Below are 16,422 nucleotides of genomic sequence, written 5' to 3' on the forward strand. Positions count from 1 at the left end.
TTCTCCGCGATCTTCACTCCTCTCTCCAGGGCTCCAGAGCCTTTCACTGTTCTGTCGTTGGGTCAATTTAAATGCCAGTCCAAATAAACAGATAAGACAGGGTGTTGGTCAGGATTAGAGCTGATTCTGCTCGTTCTTCGCAGTGGTCATCTCCATGGCTCTGAATGAATGAGGACTGCCCCGGATCTGAGGATCCACTTTTGGTTCGGAATGCTGTTGCTGTTCGCTTAAGTTCTTTGCATGATGTGTAATTCCCTTCTTTCTTTTGCATACCAGACGTTGGTCTTTTATTTTTATATTTATTTTCTTTAATTGGGTTCATTCAGGTTTCTTGTTTTGTGGCTACCTGTGAGCAAGCAAATCTCAGGGTTGTATAATTTGTACATTCTTTGATAATGAATGAATCTGGAATCTTGAATCTTGAACCAGCCCATCCCTCGCCTCAGGCCCCGAAAGCTATGGAGGGAAATGAACAGTCAATGTTTCATATTGGGACCCGTCATTTGGATTCTGCAACTCTGATAACAGATCAGATGACAGGTGTCGGCTTGAAACATTGACTATTTCCCTCCATAGATGTTGCCTGGCCTGCTGAGTTCCTCCGGTGTTTTGTGTGTGTTGCTTTTGGATTTCCAGGCATCCTTGGAATTCATTGTACAGTCAGTTTTGGAGGCCAAGTCATTACGTATATTTAAAGTGGAGATTGATAGGTTCTTGAGTGGATCGGGCGTTGAAGATTACACGGACAAGGCAAGAGAATAGGGTTGAAAGAGATAATAAATCAGCCATAACAGAATAGAGGAGCGGACTCGATGAGCTGAATGATCTAATTCTGCTCCTATTCAAAGTTCAAAGTAAATTTATTATTAGAGTAGGTACGTGTCACCACATCAAACCCTGAGATTCTTTTTCCTGCAGACAAACTGAGCCAATCTATAGAACAGTAACTGTAAGCAGGATCAGTGAACAACAAACTGTGCAAAGGCGAAAATAAATAAATAGCAATAAATAATGGGAGTATAAAATAACAAGATAAAGAGTCCTTAAAGTGAGATCATCGGTTGTGGGAACACCAGAAATATAATGAGTGTAGTTATCCCCTTCTGTTTAAGAGCCTGATGGTTGAGGGGTAGTAATTGTTCCTGAGCCTGGTGGTAATAAACCTGATTCTGATTGTTATTGGTGACATATTGAATCTCCGCAGTCTCCTGAGGAAGCAGAGGTACTAACTGATCTGTCTCATCAGTATATCTTACCTGCAGAATTTGTGTTTACTAAACTAAGTTAAAACTTAAGAGTCCTAATTGTAATTTTCCTGCCTTTGTTCTGAAATTCTCATGCTTAGCACAATGGTTTAGTGAGCGATATTAATCAATGTTAGGTGGATTTAATTGGATGCTTCCTGCCTTTATATAAGATGTGTGTATAAGATGATGAGAGGCATTGATCGTATGGATAGTCAGAGACTTTTTCCCAGGGCTGAAATGGCTAGCATGAGAGGGCACAGTTTTAAGGTGCTTGGAAGTAGGTACAGAGGAGATGTCAGGGGTAAGTTTTTTACACAGAGAGTGGTGAGTGCGTGGAATGGGCTGCCGGCGACGGTGGTGGAGGCACATACAAGAGGGTCTTTTAAGAGACTCCTGGATAGGTACATGGAGCTTAGAAAAACAGAGGTCTATGGGTAACCTTAGGTAATTTCTAAGTAAGTACATGTTTGGCAAAGCATTGTGGGCCAAAGGACCTGTATTGTGCTGTAGGTTTTCTATGTTTCTGTGTTTTTTTTCCCTTTCTTTTGGAGTTTGATCGCACTTCTACTTCCCATATGGTGCTCCCTTTACCACAACTCAGCCAACACTTCCTTTCCCTGTGGGGTTCAAAGGTTAAAGATTAGCTTTATGTGTCGCATGTACATTGGAACATCAAAACATATAGTGAAGTGCATAGCCTTTCATCAACGACGACCAACACAGATCGTTGATGTGAGGATGTGCTGGAGACAGCCCACAAATGTCACCTTGCTTCTGGTGCCAACATAGCGTGCCCACAACCTACTAACCCTAACCATACATCTTTGGAATGTAGGACTTTTTTTTAGATTGTGAGAACACTCAGTCCTCTTTTATTGTCATTTAGAAATGCATACATGCATTAAGAAATGATACAATGTTCCTCCAGAGTGATATCATAGAAAACAGGACAAACCAAAGACTGACACTGACAGAACCACATAATTATAACATATAGTTACAGCAGTGCAAAACAATACCATAATTTGATGAAGAGCAGACCATGGGCACAGTAAAAAAAAGTCTCAAAGTCCCGAGTCGATCGACTCCTGAGTCCCTGATAGCAGGCGGCAAAAGGGAGAAACTCCCTGCCATAAACCTCCAGGCACCGTCAACTTGCCGATGCCTTGGAAGCAGCCGACCCCAGCTGACACCGTCCGTCCATCCGAAAACTTCGAGCCTCCGACCAGCCCCTCCGATACAGCCTCCCGAGTGCAATCTTCTGCCAAGCACTTTCGACCTTGCCCGGCCGCCGAAACAGGCAAAGCCGAGGATTCGGGGCCTCTGCTCCGGAGATTCCAGTTACCGCACAGTAGCAGCGGCAGCAAAGCGGGCATTTCAGAAGTTTCTGCAGATGTTCCTCCGTACTCTCACGCCTGTCTCCACCAAATCAGAATTGTGCACGGTCCCCTACTTGACAGATTACAGATATTCATTGGAGAGGCCGCGCGTGCTGCGTCGTGCTGCCATCTTCTCCTCCTCCTTACTTAGTTACTGCCCATTACGCCGCTGGCGTTTAGGGCAGCAATGAAGGTCCTCCATCTCTGGTGGTGTTCAGGGCTTCCTTCATCATGCCAGTAGCTTCCTCCCGGTTTTCACTACCTTCAGTCGTGCAAGTCCTGGGAGGAGACTCAGGAATACCATCGCACTCAGACGTAGAAGGATTCTTCATTGCTGTTTCCATAACAGTTTTGTTTGACCAGTCAGGATTGCCAGCCCTGAGTTGAACCCCCGAACCTGGGGAACCGGTGGACCCCTCTCAGTCTGGCCTCTACTCTTTGACCTGCTTGGCATAGGTGACCAAGACCCAAAGCATAAAGCCCAGACTCCAGCCAACATCACTCTCTGGATCATTGAGGCACGCAAGCCTCCGAACCACAACACGGTTGTGGTCCTGTTGGAGGCTGGAACGTAGGAGCACCTGGGGAAAGCCCACACAGTTACAGGAGGACGTACAAATTCCTTACGGACGGTGGCGGAATTGAAGCTGGATCACTGGTGTTGTAATAGCATTGCGCTAACCACTACTCTACCATGCCACTTAACGGGTGGTGACAATTTCCCCTCTCTCACAGGCAACACAGATAAACTATTCTGCTGCCACAAACTCAACAAGAACTGTTAGATGCCATTTGGTAAAGCTCAGTGCTGGCTGAAGCTGGGATTTCAGTTTTTGCTTCTCATCTCCCACCGTGTGCTCTCGTCTCGAGGCTGCCATCAGGAAGAAGACACAGGAGCCTCCACACCCCGTTCATAACGGGTAAGCTCCTCCCCACCGTTGAGCACATCTATACAGAGTACTGTTGCAGGAAAGCAGCATCCATCAAGGACCCCCACATCCTGGTGATGCTGTTTTCTCACTGCTGCCATCGGGAAGAAGGTACCGGAATGTCAGGACCCACACCACCAGGTTCAGGAACAGTTACTACCCCTCAACCATCAGGCTCTTGAACCAGAGGGGCTAACTTCACTCAACTTCACTTGCCCTATCACTGAACTCTTGCCTAATTCAATGGACTCACTTTTAAGGACTGTTCATCTCATGTTATTGATATTTATTGCTAAATTTCTTTTTGCACTGTACTTCAACAGTTTGTTGTCTTTTGGTCACAGGGACCACTGGTTGTCTTCTGTCCTGATGGGTGCGGTCTTTCACTGGTTCTGTTAACGTTTGTTGTATTTACTGGGATTACCCGTAAGTAAATGAATCTCAGGTTTGTACATGATCACGTACATGTAGTTTGATAATAGATTGACTTTGAACTCATCCAGCTCCATCACTGGCACTAGCCTCCCCAATATCCAGGTTCCTTCAAAAGGCCATGCCTCAAAAAGGTGGCATCCATCATTAAGGACCCCCATCACTCAGAACATGCCCTCTTCTCAGTGCTACCATCGAGGAGGAGGTACAGGAGCATGAATTCACACACTCAGTGATTCAGGAAAAGCTTCTTCCCCTCCACCATCCGATTTCTGAATGGACAATGAACCCATGAACTCTACCTCACTTATTTTTGCTCTCTTTTTTCCCTGCTTATTTAATTTAATCTTAATATATACCACTTATTGCAATTTATAGTTTTAAAATATTATTATGTATTGTAATATACTTCTGCCACAAAACAACAATTTCATGACACGTGCCAGTGATATTAAACTTGATTCTGATTCTGATAATGAATCAACCGTGATGAAATGGCGAAGCAGACTCACTGGGCCAAATGGGCTCCGAAGTCAATGGTTAGAATCCTAATTGAAATTTCCCTTTCTTTGTTCTGAAGTTCTCATGCTTAGCATGATGGTTTAGTGAGTGATGTTAGTGAATGTTTGGGTAGATTCATTTGGGCACTTCCTGCCTTTCCCTTTCTTCTGGAGTTTGATCCCACATCTTCTTCCTGTATTGTGCTCCCTTTTCCATCACTGCTCAAACAACACTTCTTTTTCCTGTGGTGATTGAAGATTAAAGATTTATTTGTTGCATGTACCAGAATCAGGTTTAATATCACTGAAATTTGTTGTTTTGTGCAGCAGTACATTGCAATACATCATATTAAAAACTATAATTACAATGTGAAATATGTATCATACACTGTATAAATTAAATAAGTAGTGTCAAAAGAGATGTATTATTCATGGGTTCATTGTCCATTGAGATGGTGGAGGGGCAGAAGCTGTTCATGAAACGTTGGGTGTGTGTCTTCGGGGTCCCTGTTGCTCATCTTTGATGGTAGCCATGAGAGAAGGGCACGTCCTGGGTGATGGGGTCTCTTATGATCTCATTTACAGGGAGAAGGTAGGAGAACGGGAGCGAGAAGGAAAATGGATCAACCATGATGAACTGGTAGAGCAGAATGAATGGGCTGAATGAAGGTGCAGCTTTTCCCGATCCGCAAAGTTAAAAAATCGAAACATACAGTGAAATGCGTTGTTTTGCGTCAGTGATCAACACTCCGAGGCTGTGCTGGGGGTCCCACAAGTGTTGTCCTACTTGCCCCTGGAGCCAAAGTAGCAAGACCACAACTTCCTTATCCTTAGCGGTAGGTCTTTGGAATGTGGGAGCAACCAGAGGAAACCTGTGCAGTAACGGAGAACGTACAAGCTCCTTTCAGACCGCGGTGGGATTAAATCCGTGTCACTAGCGCTGTGATAGCGTTACACCAACCGCTAAGCCACTTGCTGTTTGTTGGGTGGTGACAGCTTCCCCTCTCTCACAGGCAACACAGGTAAACTATTCTGCTGCCACAAACTCAACAAGAGTTGGCAGGTGCTACTCAGTAAAGGTCAGTGTTGGCTAAAGCTGGGATTTCAGCTCTTGTTGCTCTGCTTTGAAGTCGATTGTTCTCTAATTATAGCAACTCGTGCACCCACAACAGCAAAAGACACACAGCAACAAAGGAACAAGGATTGAATTACGCTGGGGCAGCAGAACTTGATAACAACACAGTCGGGTAAGTTTCCCAAAAGTACAATCTGGACCACAGAAGCTTTGCAGAGTGAAGACAGTTTGGAGTTTATTTGCAAATTACAAACTTAAATTAGTCACTTATATAAATGAGAGACTGCACTTACTTATTTACTTACCGAGATACAGCATGGAATAGCCTCTTCTGGCCCTTCGAGCTGCACCACCCAACATTCTCCTGATTTAATCCTAGCCGAATCACGGGACAATTTACAGTGACCAATTAACCTACCAACTAGTACGTCTTTGGACTGTGGGAGGAAACTAGAGCGCCCGGGGGAGAGAGAGACTTTATTTATCACACCCATGTTGAAACATACAGTGAAATGCATCGTTTGCATCAACAACTAACACAATTCAAGGATGTGTCATGGCCAGTCCACCTGTGTCACCAGGCTTCCAGCACCAATACAGCAATGCCCACAACTCACTAACCCTAACCCATATGTCATTGGAATATGGGAGGAAACCAGAGCACCTGGAGGAAACCCACATGGACATGGGGAGAGCGTACAGATTAACAGACCGCGGTGTGAATTGAACCCTGATTGTTGATTGCTAGACAGTAAAGTATTGCACTGCAGTGCCGCACAAAATTATGTGCACAGTTTTGGTCACCCCGTTGTAGGTAGGAAAGACATTGCTCTAGTTGGAGAGGGTGCAGAAGAGATTTGCAAGGGTGCTGCCTGGAAGACAGTGCCTAAGTTAGGTTGGACCTTTACTCCTTGGAGCACAGGAGATTGAGGGCTGAACCCATGGAAGTTTATAAAATCACGAGGGTTATGGATGAGGTGGACAGTCATAGTCTTTTCTCCAGTCGAACTCTGGAGGACACAGTTACAAGATAAGAGGGGAAAGAATTTAAGGAGACCCGAGTGGTATGTACTTTACACAGAGGGTAGTGAGTACCTGGAATGAGCTGCCAGAGCATGTGGTCGAGGTGGGTACATTTGCAACATTTAAGTGGCATTTGGATTGGTACACGGAGGGAAGGGGGCTTGAAGGATTATGGGCTGAACATGGGCAACTGGGACTAGCAGGGAAGATCTTGTGGACAGATGAACCAGTTGGGCCGAAGGGCCTATATCTGTACCATATGATGGATGTTAATGATGTGGACTAGGACTGCCAGTCAGGGTAACAGCTCCTTCCCCCCAAGCTGTGAGACCATGAATACCCTGTCACCACTGAGGTCTCATCATTAGGACAGTGAGCTGTTTGCTGTACTGTTTACCTGTGTTACACACTTCACATGCATTTTGAATTATACAGTACTGTGCAAAAGTCTTAGGCATATGTATTCTGCTAGGGTGCCTAAGACATTTGCACGGTATCTAGTAATTGCATGTATTGCATTGTACTGCTGCCACAACAAAGAACAAGCTTCATGACATATGTGAGTGATGATAAACCTGATTCTGATATGGGTCTCTATTGTGGACTGAGAGTGGGAATCATAGTTGGGAAAAGGGAAATGAGAGGGGAGGGAGTGGGAAGCATCAGAGAAACATTCTGTAAAGATCAATAAACCAATTGCTTGGAATCAAATGACCTTCCCTGGTGGCAGAGGGCTGGGTGTGGCCGCACCCACACCACCCCTCCCCACCCCGGCACCCTTCCTCCGCCACCTGTCCCACACCCCTCCCGCTGCGCCCCACTCTCACCATTCCCAGCGTCCTTTGCTTCCAGCAGATCTGCAAACTCGGTCTCCACTCCACATTGACAAATACTGTACTGTGCAAAAGTTTTAGCAACCCTGGCTATATATATGTGCCTAAGACTTTTGCACAGTTGAGTATTAACTTATTTCTGGTAATATTTTGTTTTATGTGTTGCGTGTGATATATGTATTGTTGGTGCTCCATGGTCCAGAGGAACTTCGTTTTGTCTGATTGACAATAAACTTGAACTTGAGCAGCTCTCAAACTAATGTGTGTAAAATGCAGATGTTTCTGTATTAAGCTGTCAGAGTAACTACATCATTCTGCTTTTAATTACCATTTGTTATCCATCTGGCAGGAAGATGCTCTTGCATCGGTCAAATCAACTGCAAAAGAGCTTTACATGAACCAGTTCTACTGAGCTGAATAAATCATTCACATCTGTTGAAGTATTCCCATTACCTGGTTTCTAAAAGAGGAAAGAGGTTTAAATATGGAACAAAGAGAGAAACAAATCAAACCACAGTCACTGAACTGCTGTGATTTCATCTGCCCTGCTGCTACCTAGAAAAGTTCCTCTTGCCAAAAGATACTCTTCACTTTATCATTGATACTCCCGTACTTAATGTCACTTTATGTACATACAACCAGTCTCCTGTATGTATATAAGCACTCAAACAGTGACTTGTACCTTCTGTTTTCATTTTATATTTATATTATAAATAGGCTGTAGTCAGCATGGTTTCTTCAAGGGAAAGTCTTGCCTGACAAATCTGCTGGAATTTTTTGAAGAAACAACAAGCAGAACAGACAAGGGAGAATCAGTTGATGTTGTTTACTTGGATTTTCAGAAAGCCTTTGACAAGGTGCCACACATGAGGCTGCTTAACAAGCTACGAGCCCATGGTATTACAGGAAAGATTCCAGCACGGATAAAGTAGTTGCTGATTGGCAGGAGGCAAAGAGAGGGAATAAAGGGAGCCTTTTCTGGCTGGCTGCCGGTGACTAGTGATGTTCCACAGGGGTCTGTGTGAGGACTGCTTCTATTTATGTTATATGTTATTTATTGTGTTTTTTAATACTTGATCACATTCAGAATGACAATCATTTCGTTCTCCTTTACACTCATATGCTGAAGAAAGATAATAAACAATCTTGCTGTCATTGCTTTGACACTGTAAATGTTAATGGATTATGTTACAGGGTTACTCTGTCCAAACAGTCAGAGTATTCCCAGAGTTTGTGAATATTATACACCAGTGTTGGAGATTAAGCCAGAATATTTGTTTTGGCACCCAGCATTAATTCTTAATCATAGCGGCTGGAATGTTTTTAGTGGCAACCTGCAGCTCCAATGGAATGCTGAATGAAACAAAAATAATTCATTTTGAAGCTCTGCTGATCAAATTAAGAAAGAAAATATGGCTTGTATTTGTATGGTACCCTTCCTGACCTCCCGATGTCCTGTAGAGCTTCACAGCCAGAGAATTAATCACAGTTATAATGCGAACCAGAAATGGTAAGGAGGGTGTAATATGGCGGGTTGGAGATAAATCTCTACCAAAGGAGGTGTGAGATGCTCCTTCCCTCCGCTAGCCTGCAGGTCACCCTGGGGTAAGGTGTAGCACCTGATTAGCCCCTCGTCCAGGGTCACACAAAGCCATGGGAGCAGGTGGTGGATGGTCGTACAAGCAGCTGATGCATATCACAAGTCCTGGTTACGCGACCACTGACGCCAGGCAGACAATCTCTGAAGAGTATTGATAATGGCTGGGGTCATCCGTCTTGTAAAGACACTGCCCAGAAGAAGGCAATGGCAAATCACTTTGGTAGAAAAATTTGTCAAGAACCAGTCACGGTCATGGAAAGACCATGATCACCCAAGTCATACGACAAGGCACATAATGAATGAACTAGCACACACAAAATGCTGGGGGGAGCTCAGCAGGTCAGACAGCATCATTGAGAATGAATAGATAGTTGACGTTTTGGGCCGAGACCCTTCATCAGGACTGGAAAGGAAGGAGGAAGAAGCCAGAATAGTAAGTGGGGTGGTGGGGGGCCGGGGGGGGGGAGAGGATGGAGGATAATCTGGCAGGCACTGGGTGAGACCAGGAGAGGGGAAGGTGGGTAGGTGGATGGGGAAGTGAGGATTAAGTGAGAAACTGGGAGGTGATAGGTAGAAAAGTTAAAGGGTTGAAGATTATTCCTCTTCATAGATCAGAATGAGTATCAGAATCAGGGTCAATATCACTGGGGAAATTTGTTGTTATGTGGCAGCAGTACATTGTAATACATAATAAAAACTGTAAATTACAGTAAGAAATATATATGTTTAAAAAGTTAAATTACATAAGTAGTGCAAAAAGAGAAACAAAAAGGTAGTGAGGTAGTGTTCATGGGTTCAATGTCCATTCGGAAATTTGATGGCAAAGAGGAAGAACCTATTGCTGAATTGTTGAGTGTGTGCCTTCAGACTCCTCTCCCTCCTCCCTGATGTCAGCAATGAGAAGAGGGCATGTCCTTGATGACGCCCATCTTTCTGAGACATCCCTCCTTGAAGATGTCCTGGATGCTGGGGAGGTTGCAGCTGCCTGAGCTCACAACATCGCTGCCTGTAGTACTCAGTTCCTCCAGGATTTTGTGTGTGTTGTTCTGCATTTCCACCATCTGCAGAATATCATGTGTTTCTGTAAGGAGGGAGCCTCCCTTGTGCCCTGTGGCAGAGCAGATGCTGCTCCTTTTCCTTGCCTACCACATGAAAAACACCCAGCTGGCAAATGTTATTGCAGGATTCACAATCAAAAGCAGCCAGCATACCCCACCCACCCCTCAGATACTCTCTTCCCAACCCTCCCGTTAGACAGAAGTTACAAAAGCCTGAAAGCATGTACCACAAGACTCAAGGACAGCTTCTATCCCATTGTTGCCTCTTGTACGACAAGATGGACCCAGCCTCACAATTTACCCCGTTATGATCCTCTGCATTTTCGTTTATCTTCACGGTGTCAGGTGAGGTTTTCATCATCTGGGCTACGAGAAGATCATGGAGTCAGAGTCATACAGCATCGAAACAGGCCATTCTGCCCATATTCCCATGCTGTACTTCAGGTACCTAGCTACACTCAGTGACCTCTTTAATTGGAACCTCCTGTACCTAATAACGTAGCCGTAGAGTGTATCTTCAAATTCTTATTCATATACTCTTCAAGATTTGTCATGTTGTGCGTTCAGAGAGGCTCTTCTGCACATCACTGTTGTCACACATGATTATTTGAGTTACTGTCGTCTTCCTGTCCGCTTGAACCAGTCTGGCTGTTCTCCTCTGACCTCTCTCATTAACAAGGCGTTATCTTCCACAGAACTGCTGCTCACTGGAAGTTTTTTAAAAATGTTTTCTGCGCCGTTGTCTGTAAGCTCTAGAGACTGTTTTGTGTGAAAATCCCAGAGATCAGCAGTTTCTGAGTTACTCAAACCACCCCATCTGACACCAACAATCATTTCACAGTCAAGGTCACTGAGATCACCTTTCTTCTCCATTCTGATGTTCAGTCTGAACATCAAAAGAATCTTTTGATCATGTCTCATGCTTTTGTGCATTGAGTTGCTGCCATGTGATTGGCTAATTAGATATTTGTATTAACGAGCAGGTGTACAGGTCTACCAAATAAAATGGCCTCTGAGCGTATACTATTCCCACTTGCTGCCAATTAGCTGCCATGCCTTAGCAATTTAAGCATTTGCCTAGATATTTCTTGAATATTGTGAGACTACCTGTCTTCACCACTTCCTCAGGTACTGTGTTCAAAATTCTGGGTGAAAACTTTCTTCCCATTTTCTCAAGGGGTCATGGAGCCATAGAATAGAAACAGGCCCTTTAACCAACAGTCATTGCTGTTGAAAAGACCGATAACCTTGAATGGAAAATCCAACAAAAAAATAGTGGATCTGGCCCAGTCCATCACATGGCTGCATGAGGACCAGGCCTGGGAAATGAATATTCAAGGGTATACGTCCTATCGAAAGGACAGACTGATGGGCAGAGGGGGTGGGGTGGGGTGGCTGTGTTGGTGAGGAATGAAATTCAGTCCCTTGTGAGGGGTGACATAGAATCAGGAGATGTAGAGTCAGTATGGATAGAACTGAGAAATTGTAAGGGCAAAAAGACCCTGATGGGAGTTATCTACAGGCCCCCAAACAGTAGCCTGGATATAGGGTGTAAGCTGAATCAAGAGTTAAAACTGGTATGTCGCAAAGGTAATGCTACGGTTGTTATGGGGGATTTCAACATGCAGGTAGACTGTGAAAATCAGGTTGGTACTGGACCCCAAGAAAGGGAGTTTGTGGAGTGCCTCCGAGATGGATTCTTAGAGCAGCTTGTACTGGAACCTACCAGGGAGAAGGCAATTCTGGATTTAGCGTTGTGTAATGAACTGGATTTTGATAAGGGAACTCGAGGTAAAGAAGCCATTAGGAGGTAGTGACCATAATATGATAAGTTTTAATCTACAATTTGAGAGGGAGAAGGGAAAAACAGAAGTGTCAGTATTACATTTGAACAAAGGGTCTATGGAGCCATGAGGGAGGAGCTGGCCAAAGTTGACTGGAAAGATACCCTAGCAGGGATGACAGTGGAACAACAATGGCAGGTTTTTCTGGGAATAATACAGAAGGTGCAGGATCAGTTCATTCCAAAGAGGAAGAAAGATTCTAAGGGGAGTAAGGGGTGACTGTGGCTGACAAGGGAAGTCAAGGGAAGTATAAAAATAAAAGAGAAGTATAACATAGCAAAGATGAGCAGGAAGCCAGAGGATTGGGAAACTTTTAAAGAGCAACAGAAGATAACTGAAAAGGCAATAAGGGGAGAAAAGATGAGGTACAAAGGCAAGCTAGCCAAGAATATAAAGGAGGATAGTAAAAACTTTTTAGGTATGTGAAGAGGGAAAAATTAGTTAAGACCAAAGTTGGGCCCTTGAAGACAGAAATGGGTGAATTTATTATGGGAAAGAAGGAAATGGCAGACGAGTTGAACAGGTACTTTGGATCTGTCTTCACTAGGGAAGACACAAACAATCTCCCAGATGTAATAGTAGCCGGACGACCTAGGGTAATGGAGGAACTGAAGGAGATTCACATTAGGCAGAAAATGGTGTTGGACAGACTGATGGGACTGAAGGCTGATAAATCCCCAGGGCCTGATGGTCTGCACCCCAGGGTACTTAAGGAGGTGGCTCTAGAAATCGTGGATGCATTGGTAATCATTTTCCAATGTTCTATTGATTCAGGATCAGTTCCTGAGGATTGGAGGGTAGCTAATGTTACCCCACTTTTTAAGAAAGGAGGGAGAGAGAAAACAGGGAATTATAGACCAGTTAGCCTTGGGTGGCGCATGGCCAAGTGGTTAAGGCGATCATCTAGTGACTTGAAGGTCGCTAGTTCGAGCCTTGTCCGAGGCAGTGTGTTGTGTCCTTGAGCAAGGCACTTAACCACACATTGCTCTGCAACGACACTGGTGCCAAGCTGTATGGGTCCTAATGCCCTTCCCTTGGACAACATTGGTGGCGTGGAGAGGGGAGACTTGTAGCATGGGCAACTGCTGGTCTTCCATACAACTTTGCCCAGGCCTGCGCCCTGGAAACCTTCCAAGGCGCAAATCTATGGTCTCATGAGACTAACGGATGCCTATAAATAGCCTGACATCAGTGTTGGGGAAGATGCTGGAGGCAATTATAAAGGATGAAATAGTGACCCATTTGGATAGCAGTAACAGGATCGGTCCAAGTCAGCATGGATTTATGAAGGGGAAATCATGTGACTAATCTTCTGGAATTTTTTGAGGATGTAACTATGAAAATGGACAAGGGAAAGCCAGTGGATGTAGTGTACCTGGACTTTCAGAAAGCCTTTGATAAGGTCCCATATAGGAGAATAGTGGGCAAAATTAGAGCACATGGTATTGGGGGTAGGGTACTGACATGGATAGAAAATTGGTTGACAGACAGGAAACAAAGAGTAGGGATTAACGGGTCCTGTTCAGAATGGCAGGCGGTGACTAGTGGGGTACTGCAAGGCTTGGTGCTGGGACCGCAGCTATTTACAATATACATTAATGATTTAGGTGAAGGGATTGAAAGTAACATTAGCAAATTTGCAGATGACACAAAAGCTGGGTGGCAGTGTGAAATGTGTGGAGGATGTCGTGATAATGCAGGATGACTTGGACAGGTTGGGTGAGTGGGCAGATGCTTGGCAGATGCAGTTTAATGTGGATAAATGTGAGGTTATCCACTTTGGTGGCAAGCACAGGAAGGCAGATTACTACCTGAATGGTGTCAAGTTAGGAAAACAGGAAGTACAACGAGATCTAGGTGTCCTTGTTCATCAGCCACTGAAAGTAAGCATTCAGGTACTGCAGGCAGTGAAGAAAGCTAATGGCATGTTGGCCTTCATAACAAGGGAAGTTGAGTATAGGAGCAAAGAGGTCCTTCTGCAGTTGTACAAAGCCCTGGTGAGACCACGCCTGGAGTATTGTGTACAGTTTTGGTCTCCAAATTTGAGGAAGGACATTCTCGCTATTGAGGGAGTGCAGCGTAGGTTCATGAGGTTAATTCCCAGGATGGCGGGACTGTCAAATGTTGAAAGATTGGAGCGACTGGGCTTGTATACACTAGAATTTAGAAGGATGAGAGGGGATCTTATTGAAACATATAAGATTATTAAGGGATTGGACACGCTAGAGGCAGAAAACACGTTCCTGATGTTGAGGGAGTCCAGAACCAGAGGCCACAGTTTAAGAATAAGGGGTAGACAATTTAGAACGGAGTTGAGGAAAAATTTTTTCACCCAGCGAGTTGTGGATCTGTGGAATGCTCTGCCTATTCTCTGGATGCTTTCAAGAAAGAGTTAGGTAGAGCTCTTAATGATAATGGAGTCAAGGGATATGGGGAGAAGGCAGGAACGGGGTACAGATTGTGGATGATCAGCCATGATCACAGTGAATGGCGGTGCTGGCTCGAAGGGCCGAATGGCCTACTCCTGCACCTAATGTCTATTGTCTATTGTAAAGCCCTCCCCACCACTGAGCACATCTGCATGGAGCATCATCACAGGAAAGCAGCATCCATCATCAATGACCCCCACCATCCAGGCCATGCTGTCATTAGGAAGAAGGTACAGGAGCCTCTGGACCAGGTTCAGGAACAGTTATTATCCCTCAACCATCAGGCTCTTGAACCAGAGGGGATAACTTCACTCACCCCTACACCGAACTGTTCCCACAATCCATGCACTCATTTTGAAGAACTCTTCATTTCACGTTCTTGATTTCTTTTTTCGTTTCTTTGAATTTACTGTGAATGCCCACAAGAAAATGAATCTCAGGTTTGCATATGGTGACATATATGCACTTTGATAGTAAATTTACTTTGTTTGTTGGAACTTTGAACATGCCTCACTCTGAGCAGACCCAGCAGGTCGGGCAGCATCTGTGGAAACGATCAATCAACATTGTGGGCCGGAACCCTTCGCCAGGACTGAAGAGGGAAGGGGCAGAGGCCCTATAAAGAAGGTGGGGGGAGGATGGGAAGGAGAGGGCTGGTAGGTTCCAGGTGATTTCTGGACCGCCACAACAGACAGGATCTCCCGGTTGTCACCCACTTCAACTCTGCTTCACACTCCCATTCAGATATGTCCATACATCCTCCTCTACGGCCATGATGAGGCTAAACTCAGGTTGGAGGAGCAACACCTCATATACCGTCTAGGTAGTCTCCACCCCCTTGGTATGAACATAGAATTCTCCAACTTCCAGTAATTCCCTCCCCCTCCCTTCCCCTATCCCTATTTCACTCTGCCCCCTCCTCCAGCTGCATACTACCTCCCTCATGGTTCCGCCTCCTTCTACTACCCATTGTGTTTTCCCCTATTCCTTCTTCACCTTTCCTGCCTATCACCTACACACATCAAAGTTGCTGGTGAACGCAGCAGGCCAGGCAGCATCTCTAGGAAGAGGTACAGTCGACGTTTCAGGCCGAGACCCTTCGTCAGGACTAACTGAAGGAAGAGTTAGTATTTCCAGCATCTGCAGTATTCCTGTTGTTTGCGTTTTTAAAATTCCTGGCCTGCTGCGTTCACCAGCAACTTTGATGTGTGTTGCTTGAATTTCCAGCATCTGCAGTATTCCTGTTGTCTGCCTATCACCTCGCTACTTCCCCTCCCCCACCCCTTTATCTTTCCCCTTTCTGGTTTTTCATCTGGCACCTACCAGCCTTCTCCTTCCCACCCTCCCCCCACCTTCTTTATAGGGCCTCTGCCCCTTCCCTCTTCAGTCCTGACCAAGGGTTCCGGCCCGAAATGTTGACTGATCATTTCCACGGATGCTGCCCGACCTGCTGAGTTCCTCCAGTGTGCTGTGAGTGTTGCTAGGAATTTGCTGTAATGTGTTTGCAAGACATTCAACAATTATAAAGATTTATATAGAAAATGAAGTTAGAAGTTAAACTACAGATGTGGATAAAATAAGCATAAATACATATTGTAAATACCAGCAGGCATCTACAATGCAAACAGCATTATAAAAAGTAGTTTATAGTGCAGTGACAAGGGTAATAGATAGAGGGAGTTGGGGGCTAACTAGAATGGTTGACCAGATTAACTGCCATGAGGAAGTAACTTTTAAAATGTATTTTATCTGTTTTAATAGCCCTATAGCTCTTTCTAGAGGGAGCTTTAGGAAAAGGCAGTTTGCAGGGTGGGTAGTGTCTACAATGATTTTCCCAGCCTGCTTCTGTGTCATGGACACACACAAGTGCTGCAGTGATGGTAGATAAAACCAATGATCTTTACTGTCTAACACTTCAGTGTAGTTTTTGTACGTTGCAAGAGGATGCCGCACCAAACCAGACAGTAATGGCTGATGTGAGGATGCTGTGATGGCAGTGTAGATTTGCACCTGTATGTGGTGGGGAATCCCATCACAACATACCTTATTCTCCCCTTATTCCATTCATAACTA

General features: G+C 44.8%; 1 long non-coding RNA gene across 1 annotated transcript in view; it reads left to right on the top strand.

Annotated features, from left to right (window-relative positions):
* The window catches only part of LOC134337454 (uncharacterized), a 128,493-nt gene that overhangs the window by 54,635 nt on the left and 57,436 nt on the right, over nt 1–16,422 (top strand). The gene's annotated exons all lie outside the window — the stretch shown is intronic.

Source organism: Mobula hypostoma, chromosome 24 (genome assembly GCF_963921235.1).
Source record: "Mobula hypostoma chromosome 24, sMobHyp1.1, whole genome shotgun sequence".
Lineage (NCBI taxonomy): Eukaryota > Metazoa > Chordata > Chondrichthyes > Myliobatiformes > Myliobatidae > Mobula > Mobula hypostoma.